A 13,160-nucleotide genomic window follows, 5' to 3' on the forward strand; every position below is an offset into this window, starting at 1 on the left:
GCTTTCCAGCCACATAACACAGTAAATAGTAGAGGAAAAAAAAAAAAAAACCAACCAGCCAAACCCAAACAAACAACAACAAAATCCCACCATGGCTGTCTTCTGACTGTTAGTACTTCTTAAGTGTTGGCATAAGGGCAACTTTAAATGCTTAGGAGCCACTGTTAGGTATTTAAGACTGTCGGTGCATGAGAAAATAACTAGCCTCCAAGATGCTTATGTATTACTATTGAGTCAAGGGCATGGGTGTCCTTTTAATTTCTTTTTAGAGGGTGAAGGCACATGAATACACTGATTATACAATTGCTGTATAAAGTTAGGTAAAACTCCAGGCTTCTTGGCAGGACGCAAGGATTGGTGGGATTTCTTTACTGGTGCTTCTTGTGGAGTACTTTCCTGCTTCATCTGCAACAACTGGCTTTGATGGAAAACTTGCTTTAATATTACAGTTACCAATCTCTTCTTTTCATTCTCGTTGCAACCTTCTGTCTTCTGATTTGCAGGCGCTTCAAGTCTAAACTAGAAAAGTCTCCTGTCATATAGCCAGTATGCTTATTTCCAGTACAGTCTGGTCTCAGGAGAGGTCCGTATGCCTTCAAATTGTCAACTTTTCCAGCTGAACTAGTCAGTTAACAACAAAAGATGAACATACTTGCTAAAAGGAAGCTTTTGCAAGACTATCTGATTTACAGTGCCGCTACTGCTCCCGTGCTCCCTCTATCAGAGTCTGCTATGGATTGAAGTGTGGGTGTGTGAGGTTTTTTGTTGTTCATTTTAAGGAAATCAGCTTTACTATTTGATCTTTCTAGTCCTCTTGAGATGCTTGCAGCTTGGTGATCTCTGCTGTTTTAAACAAAGTTGCTGTCTTTTTTGCTGCTGTAGAGGTTGGAATAGATCCCTCATTATTGCAAGGTATCTAATTTCCACAGCTTCAAAGCAAGCACATGTCAGGCTGCTTGAAAGGAAGCATTTGTTTCCAGCTGGATCACTCTTTGTGCCAAGGTTTATGTTGTTCAGCCATCATAATGCCAAGTATTGCCCAAATCTTGCTCTTGGGGCTGGTCCTCAGGCAGATGAAATGAAAGGAGTTGGGGTATGAGGTGGGTTTCTCTTCTGCTGTCACTTCTCTTCTAATTGGTCTTCTGATTATATGAACTTTTAGGTCAATTAAACTGAAATATATTATCATATGTGTGCAGGGTTGGGTTTTTTTTGTTTGGGGATTTTTTTTTGTGTGTGCAGTAGGTGCTTTCTGCACTCTTTTTCCTGTCACCTGCTGCTCTGTGACGAGATGCTGTCTGGAGGGACTGTGCCTGGGAGGACTACAGCTGTCTCTGTATCCAGGTGTACAGACCCTTTAAGCTGTGTGTCTGAAACTAAAGGAAGAGAGATTTCAGTGACAAATTAATGTGGGCATTTGAGGATGTGCTTGTGGGAGTGTGTTTTTTTCTCTTTCTAGAAAGCAATTCCCAGTTACAGAGGTAGCAGGTAGTTGTTGCTTCATGGGAAAAGCCCTATTCATTATCTTCCCTAAGTACCATGTGTAACTTCATATGGCCAAAGACTATCATGGTGGGGTGGGAACATGAAAACACAGGTCACTTTTAGGGAACAGTATTTATCAAAAGATACTGTCATAGGCAGGCCAGGTAGGAGCATGCTGTACTAGTCTGCAGATTTTACAATTGGATGCTATACAGCTCTGAAGGAGACTGAGCTATCCTTGAGGTGAGGGCCTGCTTGTAAGCAAACACATGAAGAGTGTAAGAGGATTTGGGTGGCAGTGGCTTGTGCCTTCAGCGGGCATTTCACTGTGCCCTTCTTCCTACTGAGATGGCCTGTTAGCATCTTGCGCCTTCCCTGTAAATAAGCCTGAAGATGCCTGCTCAGAGGTAAAAAGCTTAGCAGTGCAGTCCTCTGGCTCCTGTTGCTGTCTTTGCAGTGGCTCTGGTTCCTGAGCTGTGTCAGTGGTTACAGCTCTCGGGTGGTCTCTCAAGCCTGCACGCAGGGCTGTGGCTCTGCTGTGCCTGCCTGACCCTAATCCTGAACGAGCTGTGTCAGGTGGGGAGGGATGGCCGTGCGCTGGCTCCTGTGGTGCAGCGAAGCAGGTGCTTGCTTGCCTGCTGTGTGCTGTGCCATTGTGTCTGGCTCCTAACAGAGTAGCACACATTGTTATCTGGACACCGGCATGCCAGGACACCTTGTTTTTGCAAGAGGCATGTTGGCTCTGGCGTGTAATTACCCACTGCTGCAAAGTCTGCCAAGCCTGGGAATTGTTGCTGTCTCTAGAGAGCAGTAAAATTTGCAGCAATCCCTCAGAGTGGTTGTGTTTACTTCTGGTGTGACGGGCTCTTTCGGAGCAGAAACAGGTTTCTCCTGGGAAGGGAGGATAGCTAATGCATGTAGCTGCTCAAATTGCCCAGCATTTTAATCTCCCTGGCTCCATCCCCAGGGGGTTCAGAATAAGCACGTAGGAGATAAAGCTTGCTTGTATCAGAGTTTTAAAAACATGGAGTTAAGGACAGATATTAGTGCAAAGGGGTCCTTTTCTTCCAAAGTCCTTTACATGGATCTCCCACTTCCAGTGGGTAAAGGATGGCACAGGAAAGGCCAAGGAGAAGAGGTGAGTTTGCAGCAGATCTCACACAGTGTCAGAGGTAGCATGCTGCAGGGTGAGGGAGATGCCGCCTGGGTGCTGGAGATGCTCTGTCTCTTATCTCCTGGGGTATAGAGCTGCATGCTGATCTCCGGCCCGTGGAGTGGTGGCTGGGGTGTTGCTAGAACCAAAATGTAGGAGCTTTCCTGAGCTTTGGTGGAAAGAGAAGGATCTGCCTCTCTTGGCCAGACCTCAGGGGAAAGAGGCTTCTCCCTTCTCACGCCAGCGGGTGTTCACCATAAATTGGCCTCTTAAACTTAATGTGGCCACTCAGCACTAATTTATTTTGTGGTCAAGCAATTAATGGAAATTTATCTGGGGCCTTCCAGATTCTTGCTTCATAAGAATTAAGGGGGCAGGGCAGACCAGGAGGCAGTAGGAAAGAGTCATAAAGGGGGAGCATTGGGCATGCGAGGATGAGGCCTCAGGCCAGAATGTGCCTGTTCTCAAGCAGACGGAGCCTCTTAGAATGGTGTCAGTGCTGGTTTCTGCACCCCAGCCTTGCTCATGGGGCTGTTTTAGGTAGTGTGCTGGGGGTTCATCTGCTGTGGGTCACTGTACCCTCATTGTCCTCCCATGCCAAGCATTGAGGTTGGGCGGGGAGGGGCTTGGCTGCCTCCATGCTCCTGATCTTGATTGAGGCCACTGCGTTGCTTGTGTAGCAAGCGGGATGGTTTGACCTCGGTACAGAGGATGTGTAAGCCATCATTGCCACCTTGTCCTGTCCTGTCTCCTCTGCTTGTTTGTTCACATTGGTGTCTTTGGAAATGAATTCAATTACACTACTCTTGGTGTACTGGCTAGTTGGGTGGGTAGTTGGTGTGTATCTTTGGCTTTTCCTTCCCTTCCCTTTACTTTGGTAATTCTCATAATAGGTAAAAAAACCCCAACAACTTAGCAATGTTGCACATAAAAAGTGCGTCTTTCTGCATCTGTTCACCTTCCATGCTGGCTCTCAAGCTGTTAAAGCTACAGATCGTCAGTGCAAGTTGATTCAAGAGCAACTGCTGTGGATTTTCCTGCTAGGTGTGTGACAGGTTGTGGGGTTGCACCGCTTCCTGGAGAGCATGGCAAAGGTAAACTTCCAGCTGAACATTCTTGGATCTGGGCTGAGTGCTTTACAGCCATGAGAAAGATGGCTATGGGCGAGCATTTTGCTGTGCCCCAAAATTTATTTGCTGGGACGTTTTCCTTCCATGCATGCTTCTGAATTCCTAGGTGGGCTGGTGGGACGGCCTCCTGGTGCTTATTCTATTGCAGACCTGACAGGTGAAGGGTTTCTGTTAGTTGTGGGTCAAGCTCAGAAGAAGCAAGGAAGGGTCCCTGTTTGCAAAGGGAAGCTGCTGACCTCTCTTTAGAAAGCTGTGCTTAATTTTTTATAAAGGTGACTGATGCCATAGTATGCATTTTATTAATTCTGCTGCTGTGTTCTGAGAGCTTGTGCTCCTTAGTAGTGCGCTTGCACTGAAGTCACGTTGCTCAAAGAAAACCTCTAGAGCATGTCCACATGTGCCTATATGTGAACTAAGTGCATTAAGTACACTTTAATGGTCTCTTCTTTTGTATTTTATTTCTAGAAGATTGTTATTAGAAGATAAGGTCAGTTGTCTTTTTCTGATGTGCTTAAAAAAAAAGAGGTTGACCAAGTTGTCCTCACAGGGTCTTGGGAATGCTTTCCAGTAGTAAAGTAGTAAGTTTTTGATGTTGTACCAGCTATTAACAAAAAAAAAGCCATAGTAGACAGCTGTCCTGACTGCTGGAACAGCAAATGGTTCAGTCATTTGGTAATTAATCAGAAAGATACTTAATTTTGTAGCTCCTAAAAGGAAGTGTGAAGTCCAAGTGAAGAATGAGAGGTAGTCTTCCTGAAATTTCATGCTACAAATAATAGTAGTTGCTTGCTGCCTAGAGGATTTGTGCTAAAAAAGGAACTTTCCCATCCCTTTGTAAAAACGCCTCTTGGAATCTGCTTAAAACGTGCCTCCAAAAGCTCTTTGTTCTTTTTTACAGGGGCAGAAAAATGTGTAAAAGTAGGAGTCAAGGTTACCTAGAGACTGTTGCAGTAGTCTGGGAGTTATTTTTAAACAGAAAATACTTTGCAGATTTCTGTCCCTCAGCCCTCCCGCCCCATTTATCTATTTTTCTTTTTGCTGAGGTAGTGCTTGAAAAATAGTAGTAAATACTTCATCTGTGACAGCACTGGAAACATGTCAAGTACTTCAGAGCAGGAGCTCGTATTACTCCTAATTTGTAAAGGGCTTGCAGTTGGAAGCTCAGATCCTGTAGCTGGATCTCTGGAAGTTTTGCCTGCTTCCGGAGGATCTGCTTTGGGGGGCTGTAAGAGTAAGGCCATGGTGGACAGGAGGCCTATCCATCACCGACACAAAGGCGAGAAGGCATCATGCTGTACAGTAGACAGTCTTTGGGTGTGGTTTTAAGTTACATGAGAAATGTTAACTACTTACAGCTATGTACCAGTTAAGATAGGGTATTTCTGCTCCACGCCCCGTATGTAACTTGGAATAATTTCCTATAAATAATTGAACTACTTCAGCAGTCCTAGAGAACAAACCATACTTACACATCAGAAAGTCTGAAGTCTCTTCAAACAGCATATTTTTTCTTCTGCTGTGATAAAGTATAACAGAATGTCTTTTGCTTTTGGAAGAAGACATTTATAGAACTGACTTGTGCTTCCCAATCTTAAAATTAGCAGGGTACTGCATGACTCCTTTTCTCTTTTATAAATGCATTAAGTGATTTCCTTTATTTGAGGACAGCAGCAGTGAGGTAATAACTGAGAAACAAGAAGATCCTTTTTGTAGCTCGCAGAGAGCCAGAAATTCTGGGCTGAGATAAGCTTTAACTGGAAAAAGAAAAGGTTATGGAGACCTAAAGAGTAATTGGTAGAAATGTAGCTGATACACTGATCATGACAAAGGGAGCAACTAGGTAATCACCAGTGAAGTTCTATTATGATAGAATGTGTGGCTGTAAAATGATCTTGTTAACTATAATCATAGCTGGTCCCTCCTGGCTGTGAAGCACCACGCATCTTTGGAGTCTCCTTGCAATTGCAGGTTCATGTGCACTGAGCACAGCTCCCTCTTCCTAGGGGGGATCAGGACTTTTCCTTGGGTGCTTTGGAGATCATGCAGGGGGTTGACCTCTTGAGGTGTTTTGTTTCGGTTTTGAAGCTTGCTTGTTAAATCTTCATACTTAAGTCTGTAGGCATCATGCTTTTGGACAGTCTCTGTACCTGCTGTTTGAGGATACTGCAGTTCTGACTGGGACTTTGGTAGGAAACCTTGCCTGAACCCTGAACTAAATGCTGGGAAAACTAGTAAGCATTGAAGATGAGTCACGTTTGTGTACTTAATAGTTATTATACTAGGGCTAAGTGGCCATGGATGTACTTGGGTTATGTCACCTGAAGCAGTGCCCAAATGCTCAAATGGTAGAGTAGAGCTGAAAATACAGGGAAGGGGTCTTGATTCATGCTATGTTGCCTAAGAAGAGTAGCATGCATCTAGCAGTCTTGAAAGATTAGGATTTGGGTAGGAGGGAGTAATAATCTAACGTATTATGCTTAGCTCTATGCTGAAACATTCTTGAATTGAGGACTTCTGCTGTACCATGCAATTCACCACTTAATGGGTTTGTAAAAAAGGTTATTGTTGGCCCTGCAGTTGTGGAAATGAAAGCTGAACCGTAGGTTACTGGAAGTGGTCTGACATGCTTCTGCCTAGTGATGCTAGAGGTACAACAGAAAAGCAAGGACAAAGCTAGCTGCACCTTCTTTGTAGCAGGTCTGCTTCCACGTAGCGCATAACTTCCCTTAAAATGTTTCTCCCGAGTAATGATGGGAGTGGTGATTAGCTGTGCTTAGTGGTAATGACAGTCCAGCATTAAATAACATGTGGAGCTTCCTAGCTGAGCACTTCCTGAGCCTGAAATAAAACTGCTGGGAATCTAAAGCTTTTTGTCCAGCACACAGAAGAATCTATTCTTCAGTCTGGGCTTTTGAACAGCAAAATACAGAGGCCTAGAAAGAAGTTAGTTTGGTCTTAAAATGGTGTGTTCTTCATAGAATAGTTTGGATTGGAAGGGACCTTAACGATCATGTGGTTTCATCCCCCCTTCCACTAGACCAGGTTGCTCAGAGCCCCATCCAGCCTGGCCTTGAACATCTCCAGGGATGGGGCATCCACAGCTTCTCTGGGAAACCTGTGCCAGTGTCTCACCACCCTCGCAGTAAAGATTTTCTTCCTTAAATCTAATCTAAATCTACCCTCTTTCAGTTTAAAGCTATTAGCCCTTGTCCTATCACTATTCAGTGTCTTTTCAGTCAAAGTGATAATACGAGGGAGTTTCTTGATGTCTCCCTAGCCCCAGACCAGAGAGCACATAGGTAAGCATGCTGCAGGGTGGCAAAGAAGCAAGTGGGTTGATGGTCCTGTATCTTTGGGTGGGAGGGGAAGAGGGGGAGCATTGCCCCTTCATTTCTGCTAGTGAAGTGGTGGCTGCAGCTTGTCCAGTTTAAACAGGTCTCTGCTTTATCATCTCAGTGTGCTGTGTGCTTAGGTTATGTGTAGGGGTGAAATCCCCAGTAAGGCATGGACCAGTTCTGTAGCTGCTTAGTGCAAATGAGCCATACTGGGGCGCTCTGGTCATGTCTGAATTGCCTTCCCTGTGGAGGTGATGGGGGAGAAAAGTTTGGCTTGGGGTGGCTTTCTGAAATTTGCAATGGGCCCTTCTGAACAAAGAAAACCATGAAGAAAAAATACTTCACACCTGCATGAAGATTAAAAAAAAAAAGTTTGATGGAGGAGAGATTCCATCAGAGGAAGTGATGTTTCTTGTAACACTGGCTGTTGGCAGTGTGGCTGTGGATGAAGGAGGCAGCCTTTGCACTCGCAAACCAGCTGCTGCCTGGTGGTGCAGGCTCTGATGGAGGATGCTGGTACCCTGTGGTGCTGCTCCTCCTTACTGCAGCCTATTTCAAGAGCCTCTAAACTTATGTGTTGCTGTGTCTGCCAGTGTTGGTCACCCAGTGGAAATAGGTGTTATGTTTCCCTGCAGAGTACTGTTCATGAGTGCCTGCTTTGTAGTCACGGTAGAAGGGTGCTTGGTTGCAAGAGTGGGCTTATGGAGGTAGAGGCATCTTTTCTTGCATCCTTTTATGCACTAAAACCCCTTGCATGCTTCTTCTGAGGTCTTCAGTTACTTTACCTCCTGAAGACTGCGAGTGATGTAAATGCAGGGAGGAAAAGCCATAATATTAGAAAATATTATTTTTTAAATCTAGTTATTAATCCAATTTAGGTGGACTGATAAGTGAGAAAAGATGGGCTTGCTGGCTGCAAGTATGCCATCATGTTCGTTGTCCCTCTTCATCAGTTCTGGGAGGCTGACCCTGGTTTTCATTTTTGCTGTGGAGTGAAGTTTTATTTGAATGTCCTGAATGTCTTTACTGCTTCTGTTAATTATTTTATCAAGTGTACTCCTTCCTTTACCACCCTTCCCTCCCATCCTACACCAAACAACCCCTGTCCATCCATTTTTTGTGTGTGCAGACTTCTCATGCTTGCATGCAATCTGGAGGAGAGAAACTAGCTTGCTATTCAGTTGATGACTAAATCTTGCTAATATTTCACTGAAATCATAGAATGGTCTGGTTGGAAAGGACCTTAAAGATCATCTAGTTCCAAGTCCCCTGCCATGGGCAGGGGCACCTTCCACCAGACCAGGTTGCTCAGAGCCCCATCCAGCCTGGCCTTGAACACCTCCAGGGATGGGGCATCCACAGCTCCTCTGGGCAACCTGTGCCAGTGTCTCACCACCCTCAGAGTGTAGAATTTCTTCCTTTATAGCTCATCTAAATCTACCCTCTTTCAGCTTAAAGCCATTCCCCAATGCCCTAGCACTGCCTGCCCTTGTAAAATGTCCCTCTCCAGCTTTCCTGTAGGCCCCCTTTGGGTACTGGAAGGCTGCTGTAAGGTCTCCCTGGAGCTTTGTCTTCTCCAGGCTGAGCAACCCCAACTCTCTCAGCCTGTCTTCATAGGGGAGGTGCTCCAGCCTTCTAACTGTCTTCATGGCTCTCCTCTGGACTCTGTCCAACAGGTCCAGGTCCTTCTTACATTGGGGGCCCCAGAGCTGGATGCAGCACTGCAGGGGGGTCTCACCAGATCAGAGCAGAGAGGCAGAATCACCCCCCCCGGCCTGCTGGCCGAGCGGCTTTTGTTGCAGCCCTGAATACAGTTGGCTTTCTGGGCTGCAAGCACATGTTGCTGGGCCATGTTGAGTTCCTCATCCACCAACACCCCTAAGTTTTTTTCCTCATGGCTGCTCTCAATCCATTCTCTGCCCAGCTGTGTTTGTGTTTGGGATTGTCCTGACCCATGTGCAGGACCTTGCCCTTGGCCTTATTGAACTTCATGAGGTTCACACGGGCCCACCTCTCAAGCCTGACAGTGTCCCTCTGCATGGCCTCCCTTTCCTCCAGATTGGTGACCGCACCACACTGCTTGGTGGGGTTGGCAAACGTGCTGAGGGTGCCCTCAATCCCAGTGTCCATGTTGCTGACAAAGATGTTGAACAGCACTGGTCCCAGTATGGATCCCTGAGGAATGCTACTCATCAAAATACTCAAAAATAAATGTTTCATATTATTTTTCAAGCTTATGAAAAAGTTTCAGTACTGAATTGTTCAGAACTGAATGCATAACATAACAAAGCAAGCCAAATTTCCTCCTCTCTCCAGGGGCAGAAATTTATTTAAAATGTGGGAAAAATTTTCCCTGAATTCCTGCATAGACTGACTTACTAACAAGACTGAAAGGTTTTTTTGTTATGGTGGTGTTTGAGTTCTGCTCGTGCGTTCAGGAAATACGCTTAGGATTGAAACAGATTTCAATAAAACATGCTTTTCTAGGAAAAAATGTCAGATAAGGAGGATTAGGGAGTTCTAGCAACTTCAAGCTTGTTCTTTCTGTACTGAGTTCCTGGAAGAAGTCTTAGTGGTAGTTTATTACAGTAAAACTTTTATTGTCATCTATGGTCGGTTTGGTGAATCCTCTTAATTGCTTTGATTGCCCTCCTGGCACAAGGAGATTCTGGGGATTTCTGCACTGTCAGCCTTCTGAGCTGGATCAGCATAGTTGTTTGTTTTTTTTTTTTTAAGAACATGAATGCTTGGGCATATCTGGAAAAGTAATTTTGGCTGTTAGCTTCTGCATAAGTAAAAGCACAATCTACCAAACATCTGCAGATGAGTGCAAAGGTGGTGTGAGCAGAAAGTTAACACTTCTGGAAAAGTCAAGTTGATAACCACATTCAGGGTAGGCAATACATGGTGGTCCCAAGGAGGGTCCAGGAGGCAAAGCACCACCAAGCCCCTCCACTCTGGGTATTGCTTGGACGTGGATTTGTCTGGTGCCGTGGGATTGTGGCTGAGTGGGAGGGAGCTGTGTGGGAATGCTCCCAGGACCTGTAGCTCTGAAAGTCTCCGTCCCAGCTGCCTGGAGCTGCAGATCCTTGGAGCCTCAGCAGTGGATCCCTGATGCTGACAAGGACATAAATTTTGCTGTGCAGCTGCAGGCTCCCAGAAGGGTTTGATTCAGGAAATGCCATCTGCTGGTATTGTGGAAACAGTAAAATTTTCTATGCTTTTCTTTTTTAATTTGGCCTGAGATAATAAGTCATTTCATTAAAGAAAAAAAGATTTTTTTTTTTTTACCTCCAGAAAAAAGAATGGGTGCATTATTTTAAAACAAACTATTGGTTATTGTGTGACTTAGTTTTTGGTGGTCTCTTCCCTCCCATCCCCCCCCCCCCCCCCCCCCCCTCTAAACTTGACAGTTACGGTATACTGGCACCTAGCAGCATTTGCAAACTCTTATGTCCTCAAAGTATATCTGTCCACCTTCTGTGACTTTTTTCACCATGGCACATGTGGTGGCATGGAACAACTCGATATCACGGTGCTTATAGGAACCCTGTAGTTAGTTATTTAGGCTGTAGCTGGATGTTCACTTGTTCTTCCCACTTAAACACATACCCTAAGTTGGAGCCAGCCAGCCGATGCCATGGTTCTGCTGACAGAGTGATGTTTCAGTCCATCTAGCCATGCCCTGGGACCAGCTGTGGGCCCTCCCAGGGTGGTCCCACCAGCAACAGGAGGCAGGGGACAAGGGGACATGTGGGTCAGGTGCAGAGCTGGTGAGCTTTTGGTCTGTGCCGATGTGCCCCTGAGTAGGGTGAGCTTGAATGGAGGTGGCTGGGCACTGCTAAGGCGTCTTGTCTAACTGCTTCATCTCCTTGTAGAAAACCTGTTAACACTATAGTGTCATAAATACTGCTCTCCTTAGCAGAGCTGTTGTGTTTGGTTTGTATGTTGGTTTTTTTTTTTTCTTAACCCCCTTTCTGTCTGCCTTGGCTAACTAAACATTCCTTACCAGTTACTCATTAATATGGGCCACACCTTCCTTATTATGCTTTCTGATTGAGACTCAGTGAACAATAGGTATAAGCCTTGAGTACATGTAGCTTTTTCTGGTTTGCTGTGGGGTTGGGTTTTTTCAGTAGCTTATTTTTCCCTTCGTGTTGTGAGAGCCTTTGGACTTTGCTTGGGGAGGACTTGTAGCCTTTGCCACACTGTTGTGCTCTGCAGTGGCTTTTTTTGGCTTAAAACTTGCAGTGGAGACAAGATCCTGAAAAAGAGCTGATGAAGCTGGTCTTTCTGTGGGTCTGCTGAATGTATGAACTGTGCTGAACTGTGTGCTGAAAAGCACTAGGAAGCATGAGCATGGCTGACATGTGCAGTAGTGAACAGAAGCGCAGGAAGCTGGCTTGCCTGTCCCCTAATCTTGCACTGCTTCCTTTCCCCGATGGTGCCAAAAAATACCCCACCCAGTGCTCCGTCCTTACCATGTCTATCCTCCTCGGTATGGTCCGCAGCAATACTCTGCAGCAGACACGATGGTAGAAATACAGAGTATGCATTCATATTTAATACAAACAGAAAACACAGATGGTTTAAGAGATAGCTAAATTTAAATGATTTTGTATTTCAACATCTACTAAAAGAAAGAAGCTTGCTTCTGAAGCTCTTGGGTTAATTGTTTTCCATCAATTTCACTTGCAGTCTTTTTAAGAATTATCAGCTAGAAACGTAGATCACACATGCAGACTGCTGTAGTAATAGTTAAAAAAACAATCAAAGACAAAAACAAAACCCAGACAGAAACCCACAGTATGAGCTAGCTTTTGCAGAGCTCCTTATTTTAGGTGTAGTCTCTAGCCGTCACTCTTTGGGACCAGTGGAGCAGCATCATCCCTGGTATGTCATTCTGCAATTAGTACATCTGGCATCAGTCCATGCTACAGCCAAAAAAGGCAACAGTCCTTGCTGCTCCTTTCCTTCTCATCCCTTGTCCTGGCACTCATGTTTGCATGGTTGTACAGTGAACCAGCTGAGGGGAAACTGATCCTCTTAAACCTTTTTATTTATTTGTTTTTATTGGATTAGCTCTCAGTCAGTTGATTGCTTGCTCTGGTTCTCTGTGTAACCACACAAGCCTGGTTTGCCGCATGAGCGGTAGCATCAGCTGAAGGGAGGGAAGGAGGTGATAGGGGGATGTGATTTTTGGGCCATCCCTTCTGGTAGGCGCTTGACCTTAATGAATGGTGGCACCTGCAGCAGTTATGTGATTGTTCTGTGTGTCCGTGCATGTGTGTGCCTAGGCTTTTCATGGGCACATGCTCTTACTGAGGACATGTTTAGGATGCTCATGCTAAGGCAAGATGCAAACAGTGAAGCCATAGGAGGACAGAGAGAACAGGAGAGGTATGGAGACAGGAGCCCTGCATAGGGACATGCAGGAGGTGATGCTTGGAGAAGAAGTCTGGAGAGAGCTAGCTTAGAGGTGAAGTTTAAAATTTGTAGAAATGAGGCAGTACCGTTTCTCAGCACACCTTGAAGCTTTTTTGAAGTTAAATGCCATTTAATACATTTTTAACCAGCTCATGTTTGGGTAAGGGTTACTGCACTTAGCTGCCACCCTCCAGCAGCCAGCTTCCAGCCCTCTGGGGGTCTTTCCTAGCACAGGAAGATAAAGACTGACCGAGAACAAATTGCACCTAAATCTCGTCTCTGAAGAGATTTGCTTTAGTGGATGAAGGTGGAACATTGCTTAGGGCTTAGTGTGTTTTTTTGCAAGGCTGCTGATGCAGTCTGCCACAGCATCCTCCTGGCCAGGCTGGGGAGGTAGAGGTGGAAGGAGTGAAGAACTGGCTGGACCATTAGGGGCATGGGGTGGCAGTTAGTGGCTTGCTACTGGGTGGATGTCTACCAGTGGCATTGCTCAGGTGTTGGTAATGGGACTGACGCAGTTCAACACCTTATTAACAGCCTCCACGAGTGGGCAGAGTGCACTGTCAGCAAGTTTGTTCCTGACACCAAACTGGGGATGGAAGAAGTGTTTGATGTGCTGGAGGACAGCTG

General features: G+C 45.5%; 1 protein-coding gene across 1 annotated transcript in view; it reads left to right on the forward strand.

The window, feature by feature from the left end:
• LONRF2 (LON peptidase N-terminal domain and ring finger 2) overlaps positions 1–13,160 on the forward strand; it is a 36,957-nt gene that overhangs the window by 3,256 nt on the left and 20,541 nt on the right.

The sequence above is a fragment of the Falco naumanni genome, chromosome 2 (assembly GCF_017639655.2).
Source record: "Falco naumanni isolate bFalNau1 chromosome 2, bFalNau1.pat, whole genome shotgun sequence".
Lineage (NCBI taxonomy): Eukaryota > Metazoa > Chordata > Aves > Falconiformes > Falconidae > Falco > Falco naumanni.